This window comes from Myotis yumanensis, unplaced genomic scaffold (assembly GCF_028538775.1).
Source record: "Myotis yumanensis isolate MYYU_CA2020_CCGP unplaced genomic scaffold, mMyoYum1.0.hap1 SCAF_5, whole genome shotgun sequence".
NCBI classification, from domain to species: Eukaryota; Metazoa; Chordata; class Mammalia; order Chiroptera; family Vespertilionidae; genus Myotis; species Myotis yumanensis.
In genome coordinates this window covers 57,038,566-57,066,528 of record NW_027223756.1, presented here as the reverse complement: position 1 = coordinate 57,066,528, position 27,963 = coordinate 57,038,566, and the positions used below count along the sequence as shown (strand labels likewise).

The 27,963-nt window shown below is 44.6% G+C and overlaps 1 long non-coding RNA gene across 1 annotated transcript; it reads right to left on the bottom strand.

Moving 5' to 3' along the window:
• Positions 1-15: 15 nt before the first annotated feature.
• Positions 16-27,963, bottom strand: LOC139011739 (uncharacterized). The gene is made up of 3 exons (XR_011471622.1): positions 27,894-27,963; positions 24,553-24,772; positions 16-211 (listed from the first exon to the last, which is right to left on the bottom strand). It is a non-coding gene; the product is annotated as an uncharacterized lncRNA (long non-coding RNA).

Sequence of the window (27,963 nt, the reverse complement as noted above, 5' to 3'; positions counted from 1 at the left end):
GTTCTGGAGCCAGGAGTCTGAAATGAAGGTGTTGGCAGGGCTGGTTCCTCCGAGGGCCCTGAGGAAGGATCTGCTCCTGGCCGCTCTCCCAGCCCCGCTGGTTTGCTGACAGTCTCTGGTGCGGCTTGGCTCCTGCGGTGTCACCCCAATCTCCACCTTCACCATCACGTGGCATTCTCCCCGTGTGTCTCTGTTGTCACATGTCCGTTGTCTGAGAACACCAGTCACATTGGATTAGGGGCCCACTCCACTCCAGTACACCGTAACTTAATTACACTTGCAAGGACCCGATTTCCAAATAAAGTTACCTTCTGAGCTCTTGGGGGTTAGGACTTCAACATATCTATTTGGGGGAACCCAATTCCACGCACAACACAAAGGATAGGATTTTGTTTGTTATTATTATTATAACTTTAACATTTTATATTACTTAAAAATATTTTTATTGCCCCAACCGGTTTGGCTCAGTGGATAAAGCGTTGGCCTGCGGACTGAAGGGTCCCAGGTTCGATTCCAGTCAAGGGCATGTACCTTGGTTGCGGGCATGTCCCCGGTGGGAGGTGTGCAGGAGGCAGCTGGTCAATGTTTCTCTCTCATCGATGTTTCTAACTCTCTATCCCTCTCCCTTCGTCTCTGTAAAAAGTCAATAAAATATATTTTAAAAAAATAAAAAATATGTTTTTATTGTTGTTAGAATAATAATAATAGTTATTATCATTTTCATCGTTTTTCTATTGTCAGGTTTTCACACTTTGGCAGATCATCACCAGATGCAGGCCTCACGGCAGTTTCTTAAAGCAGACCAAAACAATTCCCTGTTGGGGCTCCCCCCATCCAACCCACATACCCCCAAGCAGAGCAAGTCACTCCTCTTCTCTCCACCAACACTTCCACTGCAGTGATTCTCCCCTTGCCCCTCTCTGCCTCGTCTTCACCTTCTCTCCAACTTCTGCTGGCTCACATCCAAGGTGAGGAGGGACCTCACCGATGGAAGCCAACCGCAGCCTGACCTCACGCACGTGCACTGTTCTATGAGATAAGGAGGCTGCCTCTGTGACCCTCCCAGCGGGCGTCTCGCTGCTGTGGAGCCGCTCTTCACACACCACTGAACCTGCCTCATGCACCGGGGCATCCTGGACACCTGAAGATGTCTGCCAGGAGCCGTCCCACAGCATCAATTTTCACCGGTGTGCTGCAAGAATGTCTCAAACATGCAACACCTGACTCTTTAGTCAGGGGCACTGACCTCTTTTCCCTTAGGTTGTCAAATTTTTAAAAAAATGACAGTAGCCAACACAACAATAGCCATCCAGTGTGAATGAATCAAAATTATACCTATTTTTTTTTTGTCAGATTGGCAAAATGTGCCTCATCCTACATCTACCTCAGGAGCTGAATGACCGAACCCAAAAGGATCTTTATGACTACATTTTTTGGTGTGCTGCAAAATTTTAGTAATTGGTTTAGTAATTGGTTTATGAAGTGAAAAAGGTTGAAAATCGCTGCTCTACAGGAATAACTTGCTTTTACAATCTCTGGCCTTCATTAGGGTGGTGTGCCATTCTTCCTCTTTTTTTGGTTATTATTTTCCTTTGCAAATGGTATCCCATTTTTAATGCATGAGGGGTGTTTTACTAATCAAAGAAAGCCTGTGGCCGATCCTGTTGTCAACCGGATAAAATAATCACCCGCTACAGCATTTTGGGCAAATTCAGATTTTCAGAGGTGGTATTGGGTTCGCTTATAAGGCAGTGCACCTCGGCATGGCTTTGCAGCTTAAAGACTTGGGTGTGACCGTCAGTTCGGATGGAGCAATGGCAGGCACATGCGGGCCATTGACCTCTGACTTCTGTCAGGGCCTGTCCTCCAGGATCTTTAGTCCCCGGATTGAGTGGCCACAGTGGGCCCATGACACCCAGGATTACTGTGTGGCATCGGATCTGGCCCTCCCAGAGTCTGCAGACTCCCAGGAAGGAGTGCAGCTCTGATCTGGAACCTCATTCTTCATCCCAGGCTGTCTGTGCCTCATCCTACATCCACCTCAGGAGCTGAATGACTGAAGCCAAAAGAATCTTTGTGACTACATTTACTACCTACCCTGGCTTACAGCAAAGGGGAAGGGAAGGGGTGTTCTTTACCTGTTTTAAGTTGCCAGATTTAGCAAATAAAAAAATATGACACCCAGTTAAATTAGACTCTCAAAAAACAACACATAATTGTTTATCATCCTAATGCAGCATAACTATAGTTAATTCAGCATAACTATAGTTCAGTAGTGTAAAGTATATTCACATAACAAGTGATTTTTTAAAATATAAGTATGTCCCAGGCAATATTTGGGACATATTTATACTAAAAATAATTCACTGTTTACCTGAAATTCAAACTTAACTTGGTATGCTACATTTAATCTAGCAACTCTGCCACCACTTGTCCTGGCTCAGCTCACTCATTCAATTGTTTCTGTTACTGGTTCCTACTGGTTCTAGGCTCTGCAAAGACAAAGGATCCTTAGGGAACCGAGGCCGTCCTGCTCTAACCTCCTAGGTGAGAGGCTGCCAAGCCTAGGTCACACATTACAAGCTTAAAAGGTGATTTCGAGCAGTCGAGTCCCTGAACAAAATCATCTTCAGGAACAGGGTATCTCTGGCACTTCCCATCTCTCTGTAGTGTCCACTTGTCACCCTGCCCCTCCCTGGGCAGCCCCCTTCCGGGTCATGACATTCTAGCCAAGCCCTAACTGGTAAACATCAGGTGCCGACATGTTTAAAATGTGACCTTCTTTCAGACATACTTATTCTCTCTCCCCAGTGGACTCAAGCGATCAAAACAGAAGGCTGCTGACCAGACAGAGTGGCATCTGTTGGCTGTGTGGGGTGAGTCTGCCCAGCCCTTGGGGCCGTGGAGCCTAAGATTGCTCACCTCAGCTAAGACTCCTCACCTTGCAGCTCTTCTGAGGGGAGGGGCAGAGTTATTTACAAGAAATTCTTCAAAGACTCCATGTTTAACAGAAAATTCAAATTCCCCTTGGTGTTCTGTTTTATAGAACCTAGACTCCCAGAGTGGAGCTAGAAAAAGAAAGCCCAAAATGAGAAATCTTTAGAGAATAGGCAGCTCCAGTCTAACTTAGTGCAAACCACTTACGCCAGGCGCCTGGGGACAGGGACAAGCAGAGCTTTCTCCTCGTTGCTGCACCAGGAGTCCTGGTGAGCTTTACAAATAGTTGCCCAGCTTGAGTGGTTCCAATGGACTCAGATACATGTGCAGTTGGTGACGGACAGTGTGTTAGGCAACATTAAAATACACATAGTGAACCTTTGAACTATGTTGTTACATGCTGGGCATACAAAATGCCATATTTTTATTGCACAGTCATGTGGATTTTAAATTTTAGTTAGCAAAAATTAATTAAATGAGAATGCATGGCTTCTTTAAAAAAAAAAAAAGTTTAAAAAGCCCTGGCCAGTTTTTCTCAGTAGTGAGAATGTTGGCCCATGGACCAAAGGGTCTCAGGCTTGATTCCCAGTAAAAGGCACGCACCTCGATCGCAGGTTCAATCCCCAGCCTCGGCTGGAGTGCGAGCAGAGGCGACTAATCAATGTGACCCTCTCACATTGATGTCTCTCTCTCCCCTTTCCCCCACTCTTCCAATCTCTCTAAAATTCAATGGAAAAAATATCCTCATTCCTTGGGTGAGGATTAAAAAAAATTTTTTTAAGTTTAAGAAAATACACACAGTGACCCACATGCTCAACCAATTTATACCTTTAGAGATTTTTCTTGCAACTGATTAGTTATATCAAATAAACCATGAAAACATCTCAATAGATTTCTAATAGTGATTCAGTCTTCAACACATTGAGCACAATCACATGCCAGGCCAAATAGAAGTTGGGGTATACGGACAACTAAGACACACCCCCTCATGGAGATGCTTATGATCAAGTGGCAAAGATTGGCAACAGGACTATCCATCATGGCACAGAGTGGAGTGATAGAGGTGGGCACAGGACGCACAAGCACACGGAGGATGGCTATCACCCAGCCCAGGCACGGAGTAATCGGGAAAGGTGGGCAAAAAGGCTTCCTGAAGGAGGAGGTTCCGGGCAAGGTGTGGGAGAGCAAGTGGCAAGTTGAACAAAGGCGTCGCTCCTTTGGCAAAGGCTGTACAATAGAAGCCAACCCAAGTGAGGCCACCGCCTCTGGCTCAGCTCTACTGACCCCACTATTCTGGTCTCAGAATTTCCTTTGAGTCTCTCTCGAGTGGACCCTACCAATCATGGTAGACAGAGAATGGAAATCCTCTTTCATAAGCTTTCTCTTTATTCATTTATTCAAGCAGTTAATTAATTTTGGGAGATTCCCAGAGTGATTCTAGCACTTCCATCCAAGCTTCAATTACTGAAAAGCTTCACTGAGTTTGGTCTCCAGAGTGTTCAGATGGATTCTTTCTTGTCTTAACATTGAATAGGCTGCCTCTGAGGCCAGCGGCTTAGCGGGCCTGCTCAGCTGTAACTAGGGATTTTGACCACCAGCTGGGCTTTCAACACCACTTCTGCTCAAGGGCCTGGTCAGAAAGGCTGTTCTTGGCTCAAATAGGCCTTGTCCCACCCCTGCTTCTATAGCCATTTCCTCCAGCAGCCATGTCAACATTCATTCTCTTCGCCCACTCAATTCACACGTGGAGTTCATTGCCACCCAACTGAAATACTGAAATGGAATCAACGATAAGATTCTTGGGGAAGGTCTATGTAATAAAATCTCGCGAGTGAACCACAAAGGATCAATGTCAGGGAGGGGATGTGAACCCAGGGGCGTCTCAGTCCAGGGAAGAGCAGGTAGGGGGCCCTGAAGAGTCCTTTTAGATGAGGAGACTCTCCAGGCGTCATACTTCCCAAACCACCCCAGACATATTTAGTTTGAGAAGAGTTGCAGGAGGAATACAACAGCTAGATACATCAAAACTTAAGAAGACTGACTAAGAATAGCTTGGAATGGGCAGAAGGTATCTTTAGACTGAGCAGATCCGCTGAGGCATGTGGCATTACAGTGTTAGTAGTCTCATACAAGTTCAAGTGTAGACCCCTGGTATCCTTATGGTAAAGTATCTTTTTACTTAAGCTAGCTTGCAAACAAACATCTAGTCTGAAATACTACTGTAGGAAAGTAACAAAATAAAATCACTTCTGAGGATGAGAACATGACACAGAGAGGAAGAGTTGGAGTGAAGAGATGTGGGGAGGACTGAATGAGTCTATGGAAACTCAGGGCATAATAGGTATTGAGGAGGTTTGAGGTATCTAGACAAAAGCTATAGTGGAGCCTCTAGGTTGCTTTGAAGGCTATTAACAATAGACTGGAAATAGAATTTGATTTTCAATCATTTTAACATTGCTAGTCCTTCCCCCCACCCCCCCAATAAAAAGAGAAAGAATTATGACAAGTAAAAAGATATGTTTTATTTAAAAAAATTTGTATACATTGAAAATGATAAAACATTGCTGAGAGAAACTAAAGACCTAAACATTGGAGGTATTTGTCAAGTATCAATATTGTCAGCACATCAATTTTATTCCCAAATGACCTATGGGTTTAATGGCATCTCAATCAAATGCCAATAGGGTGTGTGTGTGTGTGTGTGTGTGTGTGTGTGTGTGTGTGTGTGTGAGAGAGAGAGAGAGAGAGAGAGAGAGAGAGAGAGAGAATTGGCAACCTGATTCTAAAATTTATGTGGCAATGAAAAATATCTAGAATAGTCAGGATAATCTTGAAGGATAACATTGGAAGATTTATATAGCAGATATCAAGATTTATTACAAAGCTACAGTAGTTAAGACAGTATGGTATTGGCACAAAGAGATTCAAATAGATCCCTGGAACAGAACTGAGAACCCAAAACAGACCTATACATACAATTACTTTATAACAAAGGCACTCTTGCAATTCAGTGAAAGAAAGAGTGATTCTGGATGAATTGTATATATCTATATGGGAAGAAATGAACTTTGACCCCTATTTAACACTATACACAAAATTTTTTAAAAAATATATTTTATTGATTTTTCACAGAGAGGAAGGGAGAGGGACAGAGAGTTAGAAACATCGATGAGAGAGAAACATCGATCAGCTGCCTCCTGCACATCTCCCACTGGGGATGTGCCCGCAACCCAGGTACATGCCCTTGACCGGAATCGAACCTGGGACCTTTCAGTCCGCAGGCCGATGCTCTATCCACTGAGCCAAACCGGTTCTGGCTATACACAAAAATTTATTCAAAACAAATTATAGAGCGTAATGTGAAAGGTAAAACAATGAAGTTCCTAGAAGAAAACATAGAAGAACATTTTCATGATTTCAGGGGTAATCAAAGATTTCTTAAGTAGGGCACAAAAGGCACTGAGCATCAAAAATCAGGTTGATCAGCCCTAACTGGTTTGGCTCAGTGGATAGAGCCTGCAGACTGAAGGGTCCCAGGTCAAGGGCATGTACCTTGGTTGTGGGCACATCCCCAGTAGGAGGTGTGCAGGAGGCAGCTGATGGCTGTTTCTCTCTCATCAATGTTTCTAACTATCCCTCTCTCTCCTCTCTGTAAAAAATCAATAAAAATATATTTTTAAAAAATCAGGTTGATCAAAGGACTTGTATGCATGCATATAAGCCTAACCAATGGACACAGACAACAGGGGGGTGAGGGCATGAGTGGAGGAGTGGGGGGAGGCAATGGGGTGATAAGGACACATAAGTAATACCTTAATCAATAAGGAAAAAAATGAAAAAAAAAATCGGGTTGATCAATTGGACCACATTAAAATTAAGAACCTTTTCTTCACCAAAAGATACAATTAAGAGAGTGAAGAGACAAACCACAGAATGATAGGTGTTCACAATACATGTATCTATCATGGCATTAGTGTCTAGAATATGTAGAGAGCCTCTACAAATAGAAAAGTATAATCCATTTTTTTAAATGAGCAAAAGACTTAAACAGGCACTTTGCCAAAGAGGATATCTAAATGGCCAATAAGCATCTAAAAGTTACTTCACATCAGCACTGCATCAGGAGATGCCAATTAAAATCACAATGAAATATTATTATACACCCACCAGAATGACTAAAATTAAAAGGCCAGCATGACAAAGTGTTGACCAGCATATTGAGCAACTCGCACACTCATACTTCACTGGTGAGAATGTAAATTCCTACAACCATTTTGGAAAACTATTCAGCAATCTCTATTACAGCTAATCTATGCATTCCTTAAAACCCAGCAACCCTATACTAGGTATAGAGAAATCACTCGTGAGTATAAATCAGTTCAACGGTTAAACATCAGCTCAGTGAGAGTCAACTTAGTTTCAAAGGAAAATGAACTTCTGCAGGGAGAAATTTGTAGGCAAATAAAGGAAATAGCAACAGAGTTTTGGGATTGGGCGTGGGGCTAAGTGGTGGGGGAGGAGGAGGTCTTCCATGCATCCCCCAGCCTTTCTAGAATCTCAGCTCCACTGCTGGAGCCAAGGCTGTGGCTGGAGGTGTTGATGGACAGGCACTCCAAGGGAGTCATGGGGGACAGTCCCTCAGGCTGGAGTGACAGATACATTTGAAGCTATACAAATAAGGAAAATAAATGACAAGAAAAGGAAAGTCAAGGTCAACATGGATGGCCCTAGAGGATATTATGCTAATACAGAGAACAAAATGATGGTTGCCAGAGGGGAGAGGGGTTGTGAGAATGGGGGAAAAAAGGCGAAGAGATTAAAAAGTACAAATTGTGCTGTGATGAAATAGTCATGAGGATATAAAGTAGAGCATAGGGAATAGAGTCAATAATATTGTAATAACTATGAATGGTGCCAGGTGGGTACTAGATTTATCAGGGTGACCACTTGGTAAGTTATATAAATGTCTAAGCACTATGCTGTACACCTGAAATGCATAATATTGTGTGTCAACTGTAATTGAAGAAAATTTTAAATGCAAAAAACAAACAAAGAAAAGTCAAGGTGTTGAATTCTGTGAGCCAGCTCTCTGCAATAAAGCATGTAAGCCAGGAGCATATAATCATGGGGTATGTACCGGTGTGGATAAAGCTCCCAAGAGAAGAAAGGGGAAGAGAATCCAGTCTAGAGCCAAGACAGACCTCTCCCCTGGTAACCACTGGCTGAAATCCTCAAAATACCCTGATGGAAGTCATCATCACCATCACTATCATCATCATCATCATCATCATCATCATCATCATCATCAAGAGCTAATTGTTCTAAGTGTTTTACACACATTTCTCAATTAATCTGCAATAGTCCTACACATATAAAGTAGGACTATTATTAACCCTATTTTACATACGAGGAAACTGAGGCTTAGAGGAGTGAAGTCACTTGCTCAAGGCTAACACAGAGAGTTAACACCAGAACAACCTCCTAGTTATACCTGTCTGACCTACCACCACACCCCACTTGCAGGAGTCGGTCCAGCCCAGTGGAGGTGTAGACATTGAGGCTGTTGCCAGGCCAGGATCCTGGGACTGAGACAAGAAGGTGTGAATGAAAAGGGGGTTATACACCAAACCTGATAAGCTCACAAGTGCCCCATGGCAGGCCTTACAAACTCGGTGATGGAAAATAGCCACACAGGATGGTCTAAACATAAAAATTCCTAAGTGGATCATGGTGGGTAGTCACGTCCTGGCTTGTAGCTGCCTTGATAAAGGTCAATCTTTATCTTCAGCGAGTCCTGTCTATTATCTTTGTGCATCTTGGACAACAAACCTTTGAAATGTCAGAGTAATTTTCTTTTCCAGACCCCTTGGAGGCACAGCTGCAGCAGGCACCAGAGCACAAGACCCAGGACTCCGCACTGTTATCTTGTTGCCCGCATACCGTCCCTGTGTGCTGTAAATGTGGACTGGTGACTATCCTGCACCCACCAATGTAAAAGAAGTATGTATTTTTCCATTCTGCCTTTGACCCAATCCTAAAGACTTCCAGCTCTGCTTTCTCCCACCTCCTTAATCTACCATCTGTGGATTTCATGTAATCTTCCTTACTTACATTTTCTCCTTTGATTCTTAATGCACGAAAAGAACCGTAAAAATACCTTTCGGCAGAGCATTTTCTCAATCTGCTGAGATCTTGCTTACAGGCATACCGTCAAAATTTGGACTCAAGTAAACTATTAGAAAACTTTCCTACCGGTTTCATTGTTCTATTCTCAACAAGGGAGCAGGGTCTGAGGGTGAGGGCAAGACCATGACTAGTACTTCAGATCTGCTAGTACATCCTGGCCAGGCAAGGTCACCAGCTAGTCAGTGGCGGAGCTGCTCTAGAACTTTTCCGATGCTGTGTCCTGGGCTTTTTATTTATTTAAAATTCTTTTTATTTTAAATATATTTTTATTAATTTCAGAGAGGAAGGAAGAGGGAGAGAGAGATGGAAATATCAATGATAAGAGAGAATCGTTGACCGGCTGCCTCCTGCACACCCCACACTGGGGAGCGAGCCCGCAACTTGGGCATGTGCCCTGACTGGGAATCGAACCGTGACCTCTTGGTTCATAGGTTGACACTCAACCACTGAGCCATGCTGGCCGGGCTGTGTTCTGGGCTTTGGTAATAGAATGAAATAAATGGAGGCTTGGCACTGCCGGGATGGATTTCACATTGGTGCAGTGAGTACACAGAGGGAGGACTGGGCAAAGGGCACTTGGGGGTGTCAGGGTTGGGAAAACTTTCCCTTTACCTCTTTAGTTCCTCTGGCTGGTCCAATAATTCAAATGACATACAGCAGTTTAACAGAAGAAAATAAAATTTGTAGCCATGAGGAATTCACATGAGCATGAAAACTCCAAAAACAGTGAGGCAAAATGAAGTAGATATGTCATTTTGGACCAAGGAAGGGGAGGTAGGCAGTTCACAAGTAGACCAGGAAAAGGCAACATTTGTATAACAAATTATAGCAGGGCCACTCAGAAACAAGGGACCCAGGGGGAAGCTGGTGAACAGATTTTCGTTGGGATCCTCCCTGCCAGCCACATTTAACTCTTTTGTGCCAAGGTGAATAGCTAAGGTTTCTTTCTGAAGCAGGGTTTCTAACTGAATTCCTTTAGGGAGGAAAAGGGGAGGGTCAGAGGTTCTTTCTGAGTCTCTTGTTTCTCAATAGCCTGCTTAAAGTCAATATCCCAAAAAGCAGATTTCGGGGTGGCAAAACTTTAGTCCCCTCAGGGGGATATGAGAAGACGGTACCAAGGACGAGGAAATGACTCCTTTAGGAGGGGAAACTTTCTTTTCTTTCTTTTCTTTTTTTTTTTTTTTTAAGATATTTTTATTGCTATCAGAGAGGAAGAGAGACATAGAAACATCAAATGAAAGAGAATCATTGATGGGCTGCCTGCTGCAGGCCCCCTACTGGGGATCGAGCCCACAACCTGGGTATGTGCCCTTGACCGTAATCAAACCTGAGACCCTTCAGACGGCAGACCAATGCTCTATCCACTGAGCCAAACCAACTAGGGCTAGATTGGGAAACTTTCCAACTGATGCTACTTCAAGTTTGCTAATTCCACTTAAAACCTCAAAGGAGCCTGATGGGATGTTTGCGCATATAATAAAAGGAAGAGATGGCTCAGAATCAAATACTCCAGTTCCAGAAGAAAATGCCTTGCTATGTGAAAGAAAGGCTGGGAGAAGAGAGAGAAGACCGCTTCCTCAAATGAATGAACCAATCACATGTTCTCAGAAACCCTAACTCACTGCCTTTTGCCTGGGGGACCAGGAGCCCCTGCCTTGTGGATCCGGAGTAGTCCCCAAAACCCCTCTCGAAACTTTGGATGTGCCAGTCAGAATTCAGCTTACGGGAGTGACACAGACAAAATCAAAATATGGATTTATGATGGTTACCAAGCCAACCTAAATGGCTTCCATGAATATTTTCCAGTTGCCTGCTACCAATCCCTCAACTACTAAGTGAGTCCAAAGCAGAATGACTTCTGTTTTTCATGTTGGGAATGCAAAGTCAGGTTCCCAAACAAAAATAGTTTAATTTTTTAGCATGGGTATCTTGCAGCAAATTTCATCCCTAACCTGTTCTAAGGTGAAGACAAGTAGAAATCATGACTGTTACTGACATTTTTTTAAAAATTACGTACAATCCATTAACTCTGGTATTTCATCAAGGATCAGCTTACTTCCCTGAGGGCTCTGTCCGTGGGATTAGAGACAGCCTGGACTAGAAGTACATAGACCTGAAAGGGGTCACATTCTTGCCTTCACCCCTCCCCCTCCTCCCTCCCTATCTAAGCCCCGCCCTCTCCTCACAGCCCAGTTCCATCCCCATTGCCTCAGTGTGGGCTTTCTCCGAACAGAAACTCAACATGATTGCTTCCGTGTGAGACCACAGACCCAGAAATGAAAGATGGGTGAGAAGGTTGAACAGTGGGTACCTAATGGATTGGGAAAAGGTCTACTTTTCTGTGTAAATGTTATTTTTTAAAAATATTTTTTTATTGACATTAGAGAGAGGAAGGGAGAGAGATAGAAACATCAATGAGAGAGAAACATCATTGACTGCTGCCTCCTGCACGCCCTCCACTGGGGATCGAGCCTGCAATCTGGACATATGACCTGGAATCGAACCATGACCTCCTGGTTCATGGGCCGACATTCAACCTAAACCACGCCAGCTGAACTGTAAATGTTATTTTGATTTTTTGAGAAGATCACTTTAACTGGTACCTTGGTGACATTTTGATTGTAAATATCAGCAGATACAGGCTCTACAATCCCATAACATTTTATTCTAACTGGCCATCAAATGATTCAGAACTTTCAAAGTCCTAAAATGCACGAATCCCTAAAAATATATTTGCAGACTTCTAGGGATTTATGGACTATAATTTGGATCACATTTTATAATCCCACTGGCATCAGGGTTTCCAGGAAAACTCATTAGTGGTTTAGGGACCGTTAGGTTCACATAGACAACGTGACTGCTGCCCCGGGAGCTGATCAGCGTGGGGGTCCCTGGCTCTCCCTGTAACCCTACTCCTCTGAGCTGCTTGGCAGGGTCAAATGTCTTCCTGTGGTGACACCTCCTCACACAGGCACTTTCTTTATGCCTTCCCCTTTCTACAATTTCCACCGCACTCCGACTAGAACAAAAACTCCCACCTAATTCCACACAAGGAAGTAAAAACAAGCCAGATGCACAATGTTACATGAGCCTAAGTAGAGCTAAGTTTGTCTACCTTCAAGCTGGAGAGTCTTATTTGTGGTAATAAAAGCAATTATCTCCTCCAAGATATTGCATTTCTCGGTGTCATGCCTCTCTAGGGAAAAACTAACCAACGGAAAAGGCCTTTCTTCCTATGATTATGCGGGTTTTCTATGCTCAGCGTTGGCATAATTGGCATCTAGCTTTAACTGCCCTCCCAGCAGAAGGATCGTGGAATCGGAGGCTTGGTAAGAGGTAAGAGAAGCAGCCCTTCACCTCACACGGCCAAGAGTGAACACTTCCAGGAATTCATCATCCCGCCAGTCTGTATGCTCCATTATTGGAAAGGGGAGAAAAGTCCTGTCTTGAGAAATGTGTTTGCCTCAACCAGACCCCGTAAATGGCTGCCTATTCCATTAGTGTCAATTCAACCATCTTCACTCTTCTGTGGGACTGTGTGTGCCTGTGTGCATAGGTGTGTGCGCACACATACACACACACTCACATGCAGACTTTCTAAAACAGACTTCATAAGAGGAGGTCTTTTCAAGATTTTTGCAAGATCTTTTTTCAATGACCTAGACCAGTGGTCGGCAAACTCATTAGTCAACACAGCCAAATATCAACCATACAACGATTGAAATTTCTTTTGAGAGCCAAATTTTTTAAACTTAAACTATATAGGTAGGTACACTGTTATTAACTTAATTAGGGTACTCCTATGGCTTAGGAAGAGCCACACTCAAGGGGCCAAAGAGCCGCATGTGGCTCTTGAGCCGCAGTTTGCCGACCATGGACCTAGACGATTGACATATTCAAAAGAATCGTTACAAGGAACTAAATAGTGTTTTGGGTGCTATTAACTTTGACCTTCTGTGACGTAGTCAGAAAGACTTTGGAAGGCTTTCCATAAAAGGTTCTAGGCATTCAATATATTTAATGAGAAATAGCAAGTCAGCTCCTTGGGACATCCTGGTTCTCCAACACAACTATAAAATGCACCACGAAGGTGAGTGTGACAAGTTTGTCTGACCTTGATGTTTGGGGCAACAACCTCAGAGCCAGGGAGATGGCAACATGACAAGAAGAGGGATGTCCAGGCAGGTGTCTTCTTATGCTGTTCCGGGCCCCGGTACATCTCTGCCTCCCAAAGTCAGGAAGTGGGGCTCTTTGGCTCGGGTTAAAAAGGTGGCAAGAGAGAGCCATCATGGGAAGGAAATGGTTGTGTGGGAGAACAGCTTGGCCACTCTGCAACCTAAACGAGATTAGGTTTCTCTCATTATTTAAAATTCTGGTGATGGGAAGCGGAGAGGAAAGCCACAATTCAGGAAGCAGTTATAGGAGTAGAGAATCTGAGCTCAAAAAGAAGAAAATCTCTATTCCTACTGTGCTTTTGCCCAAATGAAGTGACCAAATGGTTTACATGCGAATAAACAGCGTTAGGCTCTATAGTCTTTATTTATTTTTTTAATATTTTTATTGATTTCAGAGAGGAAGGGAGAGGGAGAAAGAGATAGAAACATCCATGATAAGAAAGAATCATGGATAGGCTGCCTCCTGCACGTCCCCTACTGGGGATCAAGCCTGCAACCCAGGCATATGCCCTGACCAGGAATCAAACCAGTGACCTCCTGGTTCATAGGTGGACGCTCAACCACTGAGCCCGCTGGCCGGGCTAGTCTTCATTTTTAAAATAGATTCTCAGTCTTTGGCAAGATTGTAAATTCAAGAACAACTGACTATGGAATGAGTGCTCACATATAGTTAATATTTTCAGTATTTTTTTCATCATAAAACTAATACAGAAAAAATAGATCACGAGAAAAATTAAAATCCCATCGCCAGTTCCTTAGCCTTCTCGTCTCTACTTCCTGGTCAGGGAGCTGCCGCGGGGTCTCCAGCCATCAGAGTGTGCTGGGCTGATCCCAGGGGCCCCGGACCAAGATGTCTGGTGGATTCCGTGGGCACGAGATCTCCTCTGGCTCTGCCATAGAAGCTGAGTCAGAGCCCTGCCTGGGCCTGCCTCTCCCACCCGCGCTGGGCTCCACACAACAGCAGGTGACTGTGGCTCCTCTGAACCACGTAAAGAAAGACTTCATTGTAGATTGGATTTTGATCCCAAATTCAAATTGGGCAACTCCCTCCTCTTTCCTCACTCCCTTACATTCTTTGGTCTCTGCCTCATTCATGTTTTAAATCACACCAACTTGCTACACTGAGTGAAAGAGTGCTCCTATGCTCCAAACCCTCCTTGACAGTCTTCCAAGAGAGGGGCCGTGCAACGAAGTGGTTAGAGCACAGATGGTGACGTCGGAAAAATCAGAATTTAAATCCGAATTTTGCTGTGCAAACTTGGGCCTTTGTTTCCTTATCCGCAACCCGGGCCTAATCATTGTGAGCTGATGTGAACAGAACTTAGCTCCTTGTCTGGCACATCGTGAGCTTCCACGAAAGACAGCTATTAAAGCAGATACTAGAAAATGAAGGGTGGTCCCTTGATATCCCCGAGCGGTTCAGCTTTGAGCTTAGGCAGTATTTCCCTCTGCACATTAAAATCATCTGGAGAGATTTGAAAAACGGATGGCCCAGCCCAGATTCTCTGCGGGTGGGACCTAAGTATCATTCGTTTGTAAAGCTGCCCAAGTGATCCAGTGTGTGGAAAAGTGAAGAAGCATTGGAAAGCGAGCTGAGTGATAAACCGCCCAGGGCAGGTCTGCTGCAGCACAAATACTCAGAGGGAAGCCCCCCGGCCTCCAGGAATACCCCCGAGGGTAATTACACAGGACAGCATTCAGTCCAGAGACAAGATGCCCAAACGCCAGGCGGCTGGGAGCCAATGAAAGTATTTCTAGCCGCAAAGGGCCCCAGCCCTCCCAGGGGGCTGCAGCCTCTGCATCCCTCCCTGACACTGTGGACAAGAGGAAGGGGCTCAGTTTCCCTCTGCCCCGGCAGGGATCGGGCTCTGCTCTTTCTATGAAGGCCACGGCTGCCTGTTTCTAGCAAAGAGCCACAGGCCCTGCCTCCCTCACCTCTGGACACCTCCCTGTGCCGCTGTGTCTATTTTCAGACCTCAGACTGCATTCATAAATAACCTCCGGTAATACTGAGCAGGTCCCAGTGCTATGTACCTTTCCACTCAGGAAACAGACAGGGAGTTCAACAGGCCCAATATCCGCTAGTTCCCACAGGCTACGTATACCGATGACACATATTACAAAGAAAAAAACAAAACAGGCTGCTCTGGGTTGGACGGGGAGTCCCAGGGGAGGGGGTTTCCAGAAGCCACCAGCACCCTCCCCTGCCCCCCCAGCCCCCCCCCCCCCCCCCCCGCTTGCTTTTCTGACGGTGGGAATTTTGCTCCGGCCTCTGAATCCACGGGGAATTTCGGAATTTCGGGTTATGGAATGTGGGGGCTCTTCCTCAAGGGCCTGTGGCAGAGAAGAGGGTGGGGAAATGGGTAGCAGAGCAGAAAAGGAGAACAGGAACCAAAGAGTATGAAGAAGGCCACTCTGGCCTGTGGAGTGAATCTGTGAAAGGAAAAGGGAGAACAAACCACTTAAAAAAAGAAGACAAGGTGGAATGGGGACGTTAAAATACAAGTGAGGAAAGGATGCTGAAAAGTATTTTTTTTTTTTTTGATCATGGAGTACCACACTCATGGTAATTTTTTCCTATCTATATTATAAAAGGCCAGTGGCTGTAATGCCGTAACGCCGTAATGACCAAACGACCGGTCACCAGGAGGTGCATGGAGCACCTCTCGGGCCCTCCCACCACCCCCCCCCCCCCCCATCCCTGGGGCGCCGGCAGAGTCTGCGGAGCATGTGAGGTGTTGCGGGGCAGCAGACATGGCCCTGATGGCAGGCTAGGCCTGGGGGATCCTACATGCGCACAATTTAATCGTGTGCTTGGCCTCTAGTATAAAAATATTTAATGAATATAGTTTTCTTAACAACAAAATAAATATTTTTTAATTTAGAAAAGGAGAAGATTCCAGGTGGGATTATAAATTGGTATGAAGACTTTGGAAAAGAGTCTGGCTGCCCGTATAGCACAGTCAGCAATTCCCATTTCAGGTATATCCCCGGTGCAGATGTTTGCCAAACATACAGACAGGGTGATCGTGAAGACACTGTTCTTACAGCCACAGCCCTGGTCCACTGAGGGAGAATGGATGAATTGTGGAAGGAAACTACAGCTACTTGTGTTTGCAAAGATGAACCTCCCAAGCATAACATTGGAAAACAGCATCAAGGACAAGTGTCACTGAAATGACAGTTTTATACCATTTATACAAACACCCCCTAGAAAGCAAAATATAGTTTAGTGATAATTATATATGCTAAAACTATGTAAAAACCCCCACAAAATTCAGGGTAGTGGTTTTTACCTCTGGGAGGAGGGACAAGGGGAGAGGCAGTCAGGGAGGGTGACAATCTGGGATATTCTGTTTCATCAGCTGGTACTATGTTTATTTGATTACTCTTCTTTTTTTTTTTTTAAAATATATTTTATTGATTTTTTACAGAGAGGAAGGGAGAGAGATAGAGAGTTAGAAACATCGATGAGAGAGAAACATCGATCAGCTGCCTCCTGCACATCTCCCACTGGGGATGTGCCCGCAACCCAGGTACATGCCCTTGACCGGAATCAAACCTGGGACCTTTCAGTCCTCGGGCCGACGCTCTATCCACTGAGCCAAACCGGTTTCGGCAGATTACTTTTCTTTAAACCATACAAATGATTAAAAAGCCCTCATCTTATGTGTGATATATTTCATAATAAATAAATAAAAACACGAAGAGGGGAGATGGTGAAGCAGTAAGGAAAACCAGGGAGAAATATGAGGAGAAATAATGAGAAAGGAGACAGTGAAGAGAAGAAAGCCATTCTGGGGGAAGACAGCAGTAACACTCGGTCTGAGCTGCACAAGTACACCCAGTAGTTGTAGAGGCTGCATATTATGGCACCAGAAGATGGTGTTCCCCAGGCCTCACCCTCCATTCACTGTCCTCCCCACTCTATACTCTCTAGCTGGTGATGTAGTCATTCTCCGCCCCCCCCTTTTTTTATAATGGAGCTAGCATTTATTTCCTTTCAATACGATAATTAATGTCAATTAGCGATTACTAAAGATGTAGATTTAGTTAGTTAACTAATTAATTTATTTATTGTTTAAAGTATTACATATGTCTCCTTTTTCCCCCGATTGACCCCTCCACCCCGCCACTCCCACCCCCCAGGACAAGCCCCACCACCCCAGTGTCCGTGTCCATTGGTTATGCTAATATGTATGCATACAAGTCCTTTGGTTGATCTCTTACCGTCCCCCTCCCATCTCCCCTGCCTTCTCTCTGAGGTTGGATGGTCTGTTCAGTGCATTCTCTCCCTTTTAACAGTCACTGATGTGCTGATGATGACCAAAATTCTACCTCTAAATAAGTCACCTTCATTGAGCCTTGGACTCTTGCTATAGACTGAAAGTTTGTGTGTCCCTCCCCCCCGCCCCCCCAACTTCATATGTTCAAACCTAATGTGATGGTATTTGAAGATAGACTTTTGGGAGATGATTAAGTCATGAGAGTAGAGCCCTCATCAATGGGACTAGTGCCCTTATAATAGAGGTTCCAGAGAGTTCCCTCACTGCTTCCGCATGTGAGGACACAGAAAAAAGACAGCAGTCTATGAACTGGGAAGTGGGCTCTCCTCAAACACAGAATTTCCCAGTGCCTTGATCTTGAACTTCTTAGACTCCAGAACTATGAGAAATAAGTTTCTGTTGTATATAAGCCACCCAGTCTCTGCTGTTTTATGATAGCAGCCTGAACAAACTAAGATAGCTACTATATCTAACTGCCTATTGGATATCTCTACTTGGCCATCCACACGGACACTCCAACTCAAGAGCATTATATTCCCTCTCACGAAGCTCTTTCTTCTGTGATCTCCTCCTGCCCTAAGTGGCACTATCACCCAGTGGCTAGAATCATAGAAGTTACCCTGGTTTCCTCCCCATCCTCTTATTCTATAAACGTTTGAACTTTTAAAAAATATATGTTATTGATTTCAGAGAGGAAGGAGAGGGAGAGAGAGATAGAAACATCAGTGATGAGAGATAATCATTAATTGGCTGCCTCCTGCACACCCCTTACTGGGAATTGAACCGTGACCTCTTGGTTCATAGGTTGACACTCAACCACTGAGCCACACTGGCTGGGTCATACAGACTGAACCAACAGATTGCTCAAAACAGTAGAAGCAAGATTTAGTCCACATGTTTAGAATAAAATAGATATATTTTAAAACCTAATGCTTTAATATTTAGAAATATACTGAACACAGTGGTATATGTCAGATTATCTGTTATAAAATACTAAAGAATGTTTTCAAACCATGAAAGCTTAAGTAATTGTACACGAAAGAAAGAATAATAACTTAGTTCAATATTCCTCATGCTCCCCCCTCAACTCTGATGTTAAGGGGAAATTGAGTCACATGTCCCTCTCCATAATTTCCTTGGAATACCTCCACCACTATATCCACTCTACTTACCTACTTAAGTGTTTGTCTCCCTCAAAAGACTATAGACTCTTGGCAGGGACAAGTAAAATGCCTGCAGTATAAGGTTGTCAGGAGATTCAATGATATAATATGGTAAAGTATCTAGAATAGTGCCTGGTATATCGTAAGGAATGTATAAATACTTGTATTTGTAAAATACAAATAATTTTTGGTGACCTAGAAAAGTGTGTATTTTATAGTGGTTGCAACTATCAAGTGAATTTAAAAAATGAATGAAGAAAACTTGAGTTAAAATTCTAGTTACTATGATATATATGTCTCCTAGTAACAGCTACAAACCATAGTGAAATCCTCTATTTGTATATTGCTCAGAGATTCCCAAACACAAATCAAATCTCATTATAATAAACCTGAAGACTCTGTAATTGCTGTTGTAAGTAGGCCACCAGCTGGCACTTGGAAATGTTTTGCTATATAGAGTTCTTATTGTTGTTGTTATTATAATTACATGTGTTGTGATTGAATTTAACTAAGAACTTGTCTAAAGTATGCATACACTCACAAAACCCATGAGAATTTAAAGAAAGTATATAGGACAATAACTTCATGTCCTTATTTTTCTATCAAAAGAACTACCATGCATGCAGCAATTTCCAAGATGCCTCAAAGGGACCTGGCATGATACCAAGAAGGCAATTTCTGGTTTTAAACATTGTCCTGCTTTCTGACTCTGTGGCATACCTGCCTACTCCTTGGGCCTAAAGTCTGGTTCTGAGTAAAGAGAGAGAAGAGGCATTTTAAAACGTGATTTTGATCCCAGAAGTCCTATTGCTTAGCAAATTAAGTTAAATTAACTAAAAATAATTTAGGAAATTTAGAAAAAGCAACATCACACAAAATTAAATTTCCCCCTAAATGGAATTCCAGGATGTTGAATGACGCAACATCTAACTGGTTAAACGAGACTTGTTAGTTCAATACATAACCAATCTGTGTGACTTACTGTGCTTGCAGTAGGGGTGGCACAGTGACCAAGGCACAGCCCCTGCCCACCAGTTCTCAGAGGAAGAAAGCCACAGGGAAGCAGACCATTACGATGCCCTTCACCAGGCTCCCTCGGGGCCAAGCTGGAGAGTACAAAGGGGTACCTGTCATCTACAGTTATAAGTAAAAACCCATCAGGGCCTCCCTAAGAGCTTTGCAGCTAATCCCTTCTCAGATTTTCCCAGAATAAAATGCAAACCTTTCCCTAAAAAAGCCACACAGAACAAAACAAAACCCACACCTAATCATCTGACTGAGATGTCTTCCCAGATTTGAGTTCGTGGCCATTTGCTGCTTGAAAGCAAATGGACTTAGAAGCTTGCCTCGGTTTTCCCTATTCACACAAGTGTCTGATCTTGTTTCTATCCTTGCTTAGTTATTTGCTGTAATAATAACTTGTGGCAGTGAGTTCTCCTGGGTTACTATTCACTGGGAACGGGAAGGATTCTTTGTTTCATTGGTTTAGATTCGTGTGGGAACCATTATGCTCCTGTTAAGGGAAAAGCTGGTTAATAGCAGCTAAAAGGGGCCATTCATCGCTCTGCTGGGGATACGGATGGGAAAGAGGGTCAGAAGTTCTGGCACCTGGTCCCCAGTCTGTACCCTTACACAAGTCATTTCAATCATGTCACATCTTCACCTATAAAAATAAAAGAAATGTATTTTAAAAGGTCACCTATTAGGCTGGTGTACTGCAGAGGAGCCCCTTCCTCTTTGAGGATACAACCTAGTGTCATGGCGCACAGATCAACATGGGGGAACAGCTTGGGGAGGCACCAAAGAACAACGGTTTTAAATTCTATCAAATATATTTGCTACCTTACTTCTCATTTCATTTGCCAGATCTCTTGGAAGTCTTTTAAACTAAGGGTTTTAATATTCCATCACCAAGTTAATGCATTTATTGGGCACTTTATATCAGATCTGAGACTAAAACATTAGGGCAATGATTCTCAAAGTGTGGCCCAGGAACCCCTGGGGGTGCCAGACTCCTGCAGGGGCCCCACAAGGCCCAAATTCAAGAATAGATGCCTTCAAAGTGCTAGGTAGATAAATAGATTCTAATGTTCTAGAGGATGAAAAGTTCATTACCGTTTCAGATTTGATATTGCAACTAGTCTTCAAAAAAAACTGTCATTTGTGAATTTTTGCATAGTATCAAAAAAATCTACAATTATTTGAAAAGGCTGTTAAAATACTCTTCTCTTTTCCAACTACATATCAAAGTGGGGCTGGATTGTCTTCATATACTTTAACTAAAACAACATTTTGCAAGAGATAGAATGCAGAATCATATGTGAGAATCCAGCTGTCTTCTTTCTATTAAGCCAGACATTACAGAGATCTGGAAAATTCCAAACAATGCCACCTTTTTCACTAATTTCCTGTTGTTTTAAAATGTAGTTATTTTTCATGAATATATGTTATTTGTGTTCATGTGTATTAGGTATGTTATTGTTATTTTCAAATGAGTTAAGTAAATATGTTTAATGCCTCTGTTTTTCATTTTAACACTGCAGATATATCCACAGATATAGCCAACATAAGCAACTATTTGATGTCTTCAATAATTTTCAAAGTTTAACTTTTTATATTGAGATAACTGTAGATTCATAGGCAGTTTTTTTTTTTAAATATATTTTATTGATTTTTTTACAGACAGGAAGGGAGAGAGATAGAGAGTTAGAAACATCGATGAGAGAGAAACATCGATCAGCTGCCTCCTGCACATCTCCTACTGGGGATGTGCCCGCAACCCAGGTACATGCCCTTGACCGGAATCGAACCTGGGACCTTTCAGTCCGCAGGCCGACGCTCTATCCACTGAGCCAAACCGGTTTCGGCTCATAGGCAGTTTTAAGAAATAATGCAGACAGATATCAGGTACCCTGTACGCAGTTTCCTGAGTAAGAATGGTAACATCTTGCAAAACTATAGTACAACATCCTAACCAGGATGTTAACATTGATATGGTCACAATATAGAACATTTTCATCACAAGGATTCCTCATTTCCCTGTAAGCCACACTCACTTTCCACCCACCTCCATGCCTTTCTTAACTGCTGGCACTCACTAGTCTGTTCTCCATTTCTACAATTTTATGATTTCAAGGATGTTATATAAATGGAATTATAAAATATGTAACCTTTGGGATTGGCTTTTTTAATTCAACATAATTTTCTGGAGATTGACCCAGGGTTTTTAATGTATCAATAGTTGATTCTTTTTATTGCTGAGTAGTATTCCATTGTATGAATGTACAATAGTTTGTTTAGCCATTCACTCACTGAAGGACACCTGGTTACTTTCCATTTTTGGCTATTACAAGTAAAGCTGCCATAGAGGTACAGGTTTTGGTGTAAACATAAGTCTTTGTTTCTCTGGGATAAATGCCCAAAAGTATAATTGCTGGGTCATGTGTTAGTTTCATGTTTTGTTTTTAAAGAAACTTCCAAACTGTTTTTCAGAGTGGCCGTTTCAAATATTAAACTTGTCTTATATTTCTAGATAAACCCCACTTAGTCAGGGTGTATAATTTTTTAATATATTGCTATATTCTATTTGATAATTTTTGTATATTTTATTGATTTTTTACAGAGAGGAAGGGAGAGGGATAGAGAGTTAGAAACATTGATGAGAGAGAAACATTGATTAGCTGCCTCCTGCACACCTCCTACTGGGGATGTGCCTGCAACCAAGGTACATGCCCTTGACCAGAATCGAATCTGGGACCTTTCAGTCCGCAGGCCGATGCTCTATCTACTGAGCCAAACCGGTTAGGGCTGATAATATTTTTAAAGGATTTTTTTGCATGTACCAGTATATTCATGAGAAATATCGGACCCAAAATTTTGTATACTCTCTTTTTCTGGTTTGGGATCAGGGTAATACTGGTTCCATAAGATGAACTAGAATGTATTCCTGTCTTCTGTTTTCTGGAAGAGGTTGACTAGAATTGGTATTCTTTTTTAAATGAATGGTGGAATTGTCCAGTGAAACCATCAGGGATTTTTTAAAAAAATATTATTTTACTGATTTCAGAGAGAAAGGGAGAGGGAGAGAGAGACAGAAACATCAATGATGAGAGAGAATCATTGATCAACTGCCCCCTGTACAACCCACACTGGGGATGGAGCCCAAAACCCGGGCATGTGCTCCATCCGGGCATGTGCCTTGACCAGAAATCGAACCCATGACCTGCTGGTTCATAGGTTGATGCTCGAACACTGAACCATGCCAGCCGGGTCCATCTGGGATTTTTTTTTTAAACAAGTTATTTAGTTACAAATTCAATTTCCTTAATAGTTAAAGGGCTACTCAGATGATCTATTTGATACTGAGTGCGTTATGGCTGTTTGTTTTTGGAGGAAGTGGTCCATTTCATCAAAGTTGTCACATGTATGTGCATACACTTGTTCATAATATTCATGTATTTTGATACCTGCAGGTCTGTAGTGATAGCCTTTGTTTCTTTCCAAATATTGGTAATTTGAATATTATTTCTTTTTGTTTTGCTAAAAACTTAATCAATTTTATGATCTTTTAAAGAAACAGCTCTCTTTTCATTGATTTTCTTTATTTGAAAACATGTTTCTCTGTTTCAATTTCATTAATTTTTATGTTATTTTTTTCTTCCGCTTTCTTTGAATTTAAGTTCTTGAGGTGGGAGCTTAGCTTAGATGACTGCTTTGCAACTTTTCTTCTTTTCTAATGTAAGCATTTAGTTCAATAAATTTCCTTTTCAGCACTGCTTTATCTATATCCCACACATTTTTTTAATCTAGGGGTTGGGAACGTCCCACCCACTGGCTGTATAAGGCCCGGGAAATCATTTGGTCTGGCCCTGCCAAGGCATTAGGGGTGAGTTAATTAAATGTTTGACCAAATATAACAGCTAATTTTTTTTTAAATATATTTTATTGATTTTTTACAGAGAGAAAGGGAGAGGGATAGAGAGTTAGAAACATCGATGAGAGAGAAACATCGACCAGCTGCCTCCTGCACACTCCTACTGGGGATGTGCCCGCAACCAACGTACATGCCCTTGACCGGAATCGAACCCGGGACCTTTCAGTCCGCAGGCCGACGCTCTATCCACTGAGCCAAACCGGTTTCGGCAACAGCTAATTTTTAAGTTGACAATTTTGTATGGCCTGTGAGTGATGTTATAAATATCCAAATAGCCCTGGGCAGAAAAAGGTTCCCCACCCCTGTAAACCACTCTAACAATTTCTGTCTTCTAACTGTCATGTGGCCCCACTGCCACCACGGAGAGGTGGCCTCATTATTCTGGGGAATGGTGCGAGTCCTGACTCTCCACTAAGCTGCCTCTGACCCCACTCATGAGGCAGGAGGGGATACTGCCTCCTTACTGCCAGGTGGCCCACCTGGTCTCCGCTGACACTGTGGGGGCTATGTGTGTGGTGGGGGGAGCCTCATAGGTGACAGGGATGAGAATTCTGGCTCCCTGCTTGGCCTGCTCTGACACCCCCTGTGGGAATGTTGTGGTGCTCATTACAACCTAGTGGGGGCAGAAGTTGAGGTCCCCACTTGGTCTTTTCTAGGTGGTTTCGGTGGGGCCGTGGCTTTTGCCTGAAGTAGAGTGGTCATTGTCTAAAACCTTTCTTTTCTTGCTAAGCTGCTGCATTCCTGATCCTTCAGCTAGACAGGGGAGACTTTTGTTGGGGCTTTTGTCTGGGCCATTGATATTTTGGGGTTGATGCTTCTTCAACTCCAATTCTGGGGATAATATGAGATAAGAAGTAAACCCAGGGACTCACCTCTGTGTCATTCCTGGGGTCCCAAAGTCCTAGGCCATTCTGCCACCTTCTCTCCACAGTTCAGAGCTTTATGTTTGTTTTACATACGACGTCCAGGATTTCTGGTTGTATTTTGCACAAGGAACGCACAAGGGAAAGTCTGTATAGCATCTTCCAGAGCAGAATTCTCCACAGCAATTGGTTAAGAATGTGAAGGGTCCTGGGTTTGAGACCCTCTGGTCTGGAGGAGAGAAAATGTGTAAATCATCGATACTTACTCTCAGCCTTGCCATCTTGCTGTGAATGTGACACCCTAGAAGTTTTCATACTTAGCTCTTCTTGCTAAACTATATATTTTAAATAAAATAAGCTACCACCTATATAAATGGTAAAAAATAATCCTTTTCCATTTGTGTTACCATCGTAGGGGCTTGCTTTTCTACTCTCCACCCCAGCGAACCACACTGCTCCACACCACACAGTGATAACAGGGATGGTGACAATTGGTGTTTGTAGCTCGCGGCAGTTTACAAAGTGCTCTCATGTAGATTATGACATTGATCCTTACAATAGCTCCATAAGGTCGGCAGAACTGGTATTATCATCGCCAGGGCTGATATTTGGCTGCCACACACCAGCACAGTTTTGCTGGCTGCTAAGGAACTCCACCTTCTACCCCCCACCCCCACCACCTGTCCCTCCATGTCCTAATGACCCTGCAGCTGAAAGGTTAACACGAGGCCAAGACGGGGCCTGGCTGGTGTCAGATCTAGTGCCCTAGCCCCTCCTGTCTATCAAATGCCTTGACTGCCACCTCTTAATCTTCCTCATGAGACACTGAGGCTCCAAGAGCAAGTGACCTGCTCATGGTCTCCAACCCTGGATGTCAGGGTCCAAACACACAGATCTTTCCTGAGCCAATAAGTAGACACAGAAGTATGGGCAGTGGGACTGACAGAGGGACCCTCTGAGCCTCCCCACATACCCTGCTGGTCTCTCCTGCCCTTGTCTGTGCCTGGGCACCTGCTACTCCTCCAAATGACTCAGACACCCACCTGCAGAGCTTCTCCAGGAACCTCAGCCCCAGCTGGTCTTCCCTGTGTAACTTCCCGGCGACACACCTCCCCAGCCTCTCACTCACACAGCATTTTCTTTGAGGGGGGCTCTATAATAGAGCATGCCTTATGGTTTATGTTGCTCCTCTAAGAGCACCTGCTCCTTGAGATGAAGGGCCACCATATAATCCCAAACCATGTGGACTGCAGTGTTGTGCACACCACGGGTTCTCTGAAGCCCACAACAGTCTTGGCGGGATTGGCAGGTCACCAGAGACCTGCACGAATGGCCTGAGCAGGAAGACGGCTGCTCCGCGGTCTCTGCTCCTCTCTCCTTCCTGCTGGCTCCCCACCCACTTGAGGCTTCTGACATGTACACACCCGGGAAACGAGATGTCTGACTCCACATCTGCTTCTCATGTGCCCGCAAACATGGAAGGAAAGGTTTCTACGGGACAGGTGTGTGATGGGTGCATGCTCACTTCCCGGACCGTTTCTTAGGACATGTATACTTAACAATTTTAAAACTGACATGAACTTTGATGAGCTAGTTGGAAAGTGGAACTAAGTGCCGCTCTTTGACTGACCTGCGGAGATCACCTGGGCTGGCGAGTTGTTGGGAGAGTAACCAGGCCGGCTGCACAGTGTCCAAGGCTCTGGCTGTGCGGCCTCACGGCCCACGATGGCCCGTCTCGGCCGCCACAGCAGCTCTCAGAAAGCACTTCATAACATGCTCTGCGAACACAGCAGCCAACCCGGTGGGATGAGCCTGAGGTAGATGAGGCCTGACTGGCTAGGACAGTGGTTCTCAACCTTGGCTGCACATTAGAATCACCTGGGAATCTTTTTAAAACCCTGATTTCTGGGCCTCATCCTCCGGAAATTCTGTTTCTTTGTTACTAATGTTGTGGCCCCACCCCATAACAAAGAAACAGAATTTCTGGAGGATGAGGCCCAGAAATCAGGAATTTAGAAAGATTCCCAGGTGATTCTAATGTGCAGCCAAGGTTGAGAACCACTGGGCTAGGAGAACACTGACCAACGGCCGTGGCTGGGCAGGTGTGTGAGGGGACAGTGTGGGATGAAGAACTCCCTGGAGCTGACGTGGGGTGTTCAGCCTCCCAGCTCCCTGCCCCTCCCGGGCCTCCTCCTGCTCTGTCCCATGGGCTGCTCTTTTAAGGGGCTTTGAGGTAAACCATGTTTCCCCCACGCTCAGAATTTAGACATTTCCTGTGAGTGGCCAGCTACGCACGTCGGCCTGCAATGTGCTTCTTTCTTGAGAGAGACACCGTGAGAAGGTAGAGAGGAAAGGGAGAGGAGTGAACACGACAAGGAAGGAGAAAGGGGGAAGAGACTGAGGAAAGGACAGGCCCCGGCGAGCCCGGGCCACCTGCCAGCGCTGGCCGTGCCCCACCAGCTGTCACTCAGCACAGGAGGGCCCTGGGCCTGAGGAGGCGCCGCCGTGGGGACGGCAGACACCCTCTGTGAGGACAGGATGCTCCGTGGGCCCGGAACCTCCTTGTTTGCTTTCCTACGACTTCCACAAGAAAACAACCCGAAGCATAAAACTCCCCGTCCCTTTGCTGCCCGAGGACCACGTGTTCTGTGGCAGGACTGAGGCACGAGAGGGGCTGAGGCCAGCATGCCTCCTGAGTGCCCCAGAGCCCAGGGCCCACTGACAAAGCCTCTCTCTCTCTCTCTCTCCAGGCCATTCTCATACAAGGCCACACCCCCGGGACAGCGGGGCCCTGGTGCAGCTGGTGGTGTCAGCGGGCTGGGTTTTGTGCCCTCAGTCCCCCTTGGGCCTGGGCCTGCCCCTGCCCCACTCTGGACTCTCCTTTGCTCTTTTTGTGGGGACGACAGTTGGGAGGATTTTGTTTTACGTAACTGTGATGGCGGCTGCCTACCGTGTGGAGAATGAAAAACCAAACCAAACAAGATCTCTTTACTTGTTTCCTTTTGTAAACATTTCATCCCCCAAGGGCTGGGGAGCTCTAAGGAGCGCAGTCTTCCCAACGGTAATTACAGCTTCAAGAACACGGCAGCCCTGCGTCTGAGTCTGCAAGGCCCAGGGAGTTGTTGATTTTGTGTGAGCCACACCCACTGTGCAGTTCCCCAGCCAGGAGGACTGGTGTCCAGGACACCCCCTCCCCCACGCACCCCCCACGCTCCCCCCTCCCCCACGCCCGGCCTGCGCCTCCCTGCCCTGAGCAGGAGGCATGACAGGGCGCCGCCTGGGAGGGCTCCTGGACGGGCACCCGCTCGGCTACCCACCCAGCCGTGGGCGGCCCAGGTGGGAAACAATACCTTCTTTCACGGGAGGCAGGTGGTTCCGTTGCAACACAGAGTGAGAGGAGGCAGGCCTCGCGGCGAGAGG